We start from the raw sequence: 6513 nt of genomic DNA on the forward strand, positions 1-6513 counted from the left end.
CTTAATTACAACATCATGAGGTGAAAATTCAACGATTTTACCTTCACCTGAATGAGTTATTTGATATACAGATAGAAGGTTGCAGGATAAGGTTGGAACACATAATACATCATTAAACTGACCATTGTCTAGATGAACAGTTCCAGTCCCTACAACACTAAGAGATCTATCATCACCAACATATATATTTTTGGTGTTACAATCATTTAAAGAAGAAAAAATGGCTTTGTTTTTGGCCATGTGATAAGAAGCTCCAGAATCAATGAGCCACTCATGAGAATGAGAAGAAGAAGATACATTTAGTGCATAGCCAGACCAAGATGCTTGACAACCACATGCAGAAAGTGCCATTTCTGAAGATGAAGTTGAAGTTGAAGGTTGCTCCAAATGGATGTTATGCTTCTTCATTGCTGCTTCCAAGGCTTCCATCTTCTTAAAGCATTTGGATTCCAAGCGGCCATCTCGATTGCAAAAGTTGCAATGTCTATCAGTCTTCTTCCTTTTGTTTTTATTTGTCTTATCATTTTGTTGAAATGATTTTTCATTTTGAGGCTGAAATTGATTAGGACCCTTGTTTGGTTTAGGACCATTCTTTTTAGGATACAACTTCTTAGGATTCTTTGGATTTGGTTGCTACTGGGCGGCTAACGCTTTCTTAGAAGAGTTTCCAAGATGAAGAAGACCAAGGTGTAAGAGTTTTTCTTGTTCTCTTATTGAAGAATCAAAAAAGGAATCAAAGGAAGGGGACTTGTAGGTTTGTCCTTGAGAAATCAAGGCTTCTCTTGTAGAATGGAAGGTGGAAATAAACACAGAATAGGCTGGTCCCAACTTAGTAAGAATGGAGTAGATAAGGCTACTATCTTCTTTCTTAACCTTAACACCTTCCAAGAGAAGTCTAAGGGTCTTGAACTTGGACAAAAAATCTTCAATGCAAGAAAAATTATTGGGGTCCAATGTAAGCAATTCATTTTCAAGTTGATGGTCTTTAAGTTCATTTTTAATTCCAAAGACTTTAGTAATCTGTTTCATTGCTTCATCAGGAATATCAAGTTCTGCAATATGGAATCTAAGATCTGGACAAATAGACATCCCTATAAACCCACGTGCTTGGTCTTGCCTATTTTCCCATTTAGCTGCCTTGTCTTCATCTTTCGATTTGGTCTCTTGGCCTGTTGCTATTATGTAAAGATCTTTACTTCTAAGTAAATCCACAATGTAGGACCACCATTGGAAGTAGTTGGTGCTGTCAAGAATAACTTGGCATGAAATTTCCATTTAAAAAAAAACTGAAGCTATAGATGCTGAAACTAAGTGTTTTAATGGAAATATCTCGAAAAATTAGGCTATTTAAAAAAAAACGGTTCTGAAAACGGCTTCCGGATGAAGAAGTTATGGTTTTTTGAAATTTTTTTTGATGAAGTCACGGACGAAGTGCGGGAATGTGCGGAAATGAAAAATCCGCCCCCACAAAATGGAGACTTGAACCCAAGACCTCTACTCTCATAAATTAGCTTTGCACTTAAGTTTGAGAGAGAGAGAGAGAGAGAGAACCCAACACGGACATACAAAAAAATGAACCTTGCGGCTCGAATTTAGCTTTAGCCGGAAACTAGATATTTTCAAAAACGAACCTTGCAGTTCAAAGTTAGCTTTAGCCGGAAACTAAATATTTTCCTCAATGTTTCTGATTTTCCGAGATCACACTAAGGCGCAGCGGAAAAGAGCATACACATGAGAAAAATCCTTCCTTTCTGTTTCTGATTTTCCTAGATCGCACAGAGTCGCAGGGCAAAGAGCATACGCAGAAATGAAAGGTATAGATCCGGTAATAAAAAAGGCTAAATAAACTGAAACCGAAATAAACAGAGAGACAATGACTGTAAATTGCAAATAAACACTGTATACCTCCAGATCTTAAAAATGACGCAGCTAGGGCTGCCGGAAACCTTTTCGCGTGAAATGAAAGGGGTTCCTCACTGGAATAGATGCTCCCAACACAACAGAGCAGTCCTCTCGGCCCGAAAGCAGTCATAAACAGTAGATCTAGGAAACAGTTGTCGGATGCAGTTCTGCCGGCTTTAGATTTGGATCACCAACCAACGCGACCCTCAAATAGCTCTGATACCATGTAGGAATTTACAGGGTAAGTTCCTCAGACAGAACACCAAAGGACACCGCTCACAAATAGATCACAGATCAATACACCAGTATTTTGACGTGGTTAAAACCCTCAAAGAGGGAAACAGTCCACGGCCTGAGCCAACGCGGCCACCTCAGGCAATTTATTAATAAAAGAATGAAAATTTACATATGCTTCTCTCATAGACGGATTACCCTACAAATGACCCTCCATGCTCTTTAAATAGAGATCATGGACCAATCGGGTGTTAAGCCACAGATCAAGTGTCGATAATACCAAGGAGAGAGTGAACCGTCGGATCACTACATATTGTGACCGTCGGATTGTAAGTTACAAAATGTACATAGTAAAGAAATACACTTTACCTAACTCTATACTAGACCAAGTTGTACTTAACTATTTCCTATGTGTCAGAATATCATAACAAATGCCTTGGAACTTATTTCTTCTGAAAATTTTACATCCTGGGCGGTTCTGGAAGCTGTTAGATCATGTCTAACAAACAAGTATTCAAAAGGACTCTTGATAAGAGGTAAGTGCCTGAAGATATAACTTGGAATGTGAAGAATGGCACCATCATGATTGTGATTGTGTCTGAATTGCTTGGCAGTTTCTTCTTGCCACTTGGTATTTTTTTCTTGTTAAACTCAGTTTCTCTTAGTTTTTGGACTTGTACTTTTTAGTTTGAATGTTTGACATGTGTGTAATGGTTTCTGGGTTCAGCGTTATAGTGTAGAGACCTGTAGTTGTTGCATGAGTATCTGTTATCACAATGATGGATACAATTGTTGGACACTTTTCTATATTTATTCACTACTGTGTTGGGTTGGGATTTATGCCATGCATATAATATGCTGGAAATGAATTCATTGACCAAAGTGAGAGGATTTGCTAGCAGAGGGCCCTAGAAGCATTCCATCTTGACAACAGTACATGGGGTGTTAATTTTCAACCATTATCTTGATCCCCAACTAATTTTGTTATTTATACAACTCTCCTCCAACCACATCATTGCATTATGGTGTGTATGGTTCTGAACTACGAACCTCCTTTGATAAGATTATCATTCCTATTTGGGAATGTAACATGTGAAAATTTTCTTTGCAACATTTAGGGTTTGGACTTACCACATGGAGGGCATCTGTCTCATGGATTCATGATAGCAAAAAAGTGAGTATCTGCTACATCAATTTACTTTGAATCAATGCCATATCGTCTAGATGAGTCCACATGTGAGCTTGCATTTCCAGTATAATAATAATTAGGAGGGAAACAGTGCCATTATTGACAAATATTGAACCAAACTTTTGGGGAAGTGTTCAAAGTGTTAATGGTTGGGTTTTTTTTCTTGGGTTATAAGATTCATTGACTATGAGATGCTTCAGAAGAATGCCGCCCTTTTTAGGATCAAGCTTATCATTGTTGGTACTAGTGCATATCCCCGAGATATTGATTACCCTCACATGAGGAAGGTATTGAAGACGGGTATTACTATAGATCTTATAATGGCAATCCTTTCAAAACTTTCTCTTTCCAGCAATGTTTATTCTAGCATATTTTATTAATATGTTCTTATAGTATGTAATGTTGGATTTTTTATGATTTTTAGTACTAAAAATTTTGCAGTTTGGTAAGATTGCCAATACATTTGGGGCATACTTAATGATGGACATGGAACACATAAATGGTCTCATTGTTGCTTCTATAATGACCAGTCCATTTGATTTTTGTGATGTAGTAACAACTACAACGCACAAGGTGAGTTGATGCTATTAATTTTCTCTACACTTCACCCTTTCGATTAAAAATATGACTATATTAGATGGATATTTTTTTGGATCTATCTTAATGCTATCTGTCTATGCCATTCCCCCCTTGTAGAAGAAAAAGAATCCCATTAATGTTCAAGAAATGACGAAGAACTAAAACAAATATGTCATTCCCATCATGGGAGGAGTGATTATAGAGTTAAGAGGTGTAAATTTTCCTTTTGATTCTCTTACATGTTCTTTGATTCAGTTTCCTATTTTTATTTTTTTATGTTCTTTCTATTTCTTATCACTACTAGATCAAAGCTTCGATGAAACTCATTATTTTCCCTGAATTGTTTGTCAATTGTTTCACTTTTTCCTTTCATTTTTCTATTTTTGATATTTTTCATTCTGAAATATTTTTGGATTGGAGGGTTGTGATTTTTAGTCTTTACAAGGTCCTTGGGGAGGCATGCTATTCTTCAGGAAGGAACCAGGATTGGGGGTCGACCTAGAGACAACCATAAAAAATGTAGTTTTTCCAAGGTTACAGGTCAATCTGAGTTCTCCCTCCTTTCCTCCATCATCCATATTTTTCTCCTGCTCACTAATATCATAATATTGGATATATCGATTTTTTTTATCATTTCGTTTCTAAAATATACATGAAATAATTTTCGGCTTTCTAGGGAGGACCACAGAACCCTACCATAGGAGGGTTGTTTGTTTGTTTAAAACAGGATGTAACTGCAAAGTTCAAGGCTTATCAAGTATAGGTGTAGCACTATCACATGTCTAAGCTTATGTAAAATTCATGCATGTGAATTATTTTTTGAATGGATTTTGTTTCTTATCAAAGGTAAAATAGTTTTAGTAAGTTGTAGCAAATTTCTGAGCTCTTGCAAAGAGCCTAATGGATTTGGGTTACAATTTGGTGTCTGGTGGTAGTGAAAATCACCTAGTTCTAGTTGATTTGAGGCCCTTGGTAAGGATCCTCTACTCATATGATGGAGTACACAACCTACTTGTATATTGATTTCTATTGGATTTAGTTGGTTGAATGTAACATGGTATATATTAATGGGCTTGGACAGGGAATTGATGTTGCAAAAGTAGAGGACGTTTTGGATGTTGCTTCTATCACACTGAACCATAATTTTGTACCAGGTTACATAAATTTTTTCTTTGTATATTTAGATGAAAGAGATTCATTGATTTTCCTTTATCCATGGGATGATATAACTTACTTTAATACCTTACATTTTCAGGTGATAAAATTTTTATGGTTCTCGGTGGTATATGCATAGGGACTCTTGCATTAACCACCCGTGGCCTTCTTAAGGATGACTTTATTAAGGTTGCAGATTTTATCCACGAGGGGGTGCAGATAGCCATTGAGGCTAAGGGCTCTGTGAAAAGTTCAAAATTAAAAGATTTCATAGAATTTATTAAGTCAGGCAATTTCCAGCTACGAAATAACATTGTTGATCTCAGAAAGCGGGTTGAATCATTTTCTAACCAATTCCAATTGTCTGGTGTTGGCATTGAAAATATTAGTTAGATATATGACGTGCTCACAAGATCAGAAGTGTCCTTTATTAACTTTTAGGTTGGGCTTCAATGACGATAACCAGGTTGGTAAGATTTGGTTCCATGTGTATATTATAGTGATGAATAATGTTTTAAGCTGAATTTTGTCTGAATTTATGTGCTTTCCCAACATTGGCATTAACATATTCTATTTCGATGTGTTGGATGTTGAGTTTTCCATTTTATTTATTGGAAATTATGTACGACTCTCTTTTTGTTCATCATAAGAATTTTGGGTTGAAAAATATTGATAACTTGTATGGAAGCTATTATAGCACTTATTTATGTGGTGTGACTATGGATATTTTATATAGCCTGGAAAGCAATATTCCATACTTTTCAAGGGCCCAGGTACTGGGCCAATTACACAGTTTCATAAAGTGTGTTGACTAAGATACTTCTACACATGCACAGATTCCATGTATACATGACACATTTACACTAAATTGGGCTTCTAAGCTTTTATTGTTACATTCATCATCTCACATACACTGGCAAGAATTGGTCCCATTTGTAGATTATAGCAATGAACCATGTTGAGATCTGTATTTTTCTTGAATTTATGTGCTTTCCCAATATAAGCATACATATTTTGTTTTGGTGTGATGGATGTTGAGTTTTCTATTTTATTAATTGGAAAAAAAAGTCTACATAATTTGTATGGTACACTCTTTCAATCCTTGATTTTCCTGAGCAGTTATTTAGACTCTCTTCTATTTGTTAGGACTATGTAATAGGAATAGTAGGCATAAAGACTCAGGAAGGAATAAATATAAAGAAAGTGCTACTGTTACATTTATTGTACACACCCTTTATAGAATGAATTTACCACCCTATCCATGGTTTATAGATAGAATTGACGTACCTTGAGTAGGTATTTACATAGGGTTTGATTACTAAATTTACCACTTTACACACCTTGTCTGTGTTTCATTTGATTGGTTGACTACTCTTACTGTTCTGAATTATATTAGTATTAGTCATTATATTAGATTTATTGGGACTTACACTATTAGGAAGCTACATCCCGAG

The sequence above is a fragment of the Pinus tabuliformis genome, chromosome 8, assembly GCF_031772625.1.
Source record: "Pinus tabuliformis cultivar Carrire ecotype Pingquan chromosome 8, CPIR1, whole genome shotgun sequence".
NCBI lineage: Eukaryota > Viridiplantae > Streptophyta > Pinopsida > Pinales > Pinaceae > Pinus > Pinus tabuliformis.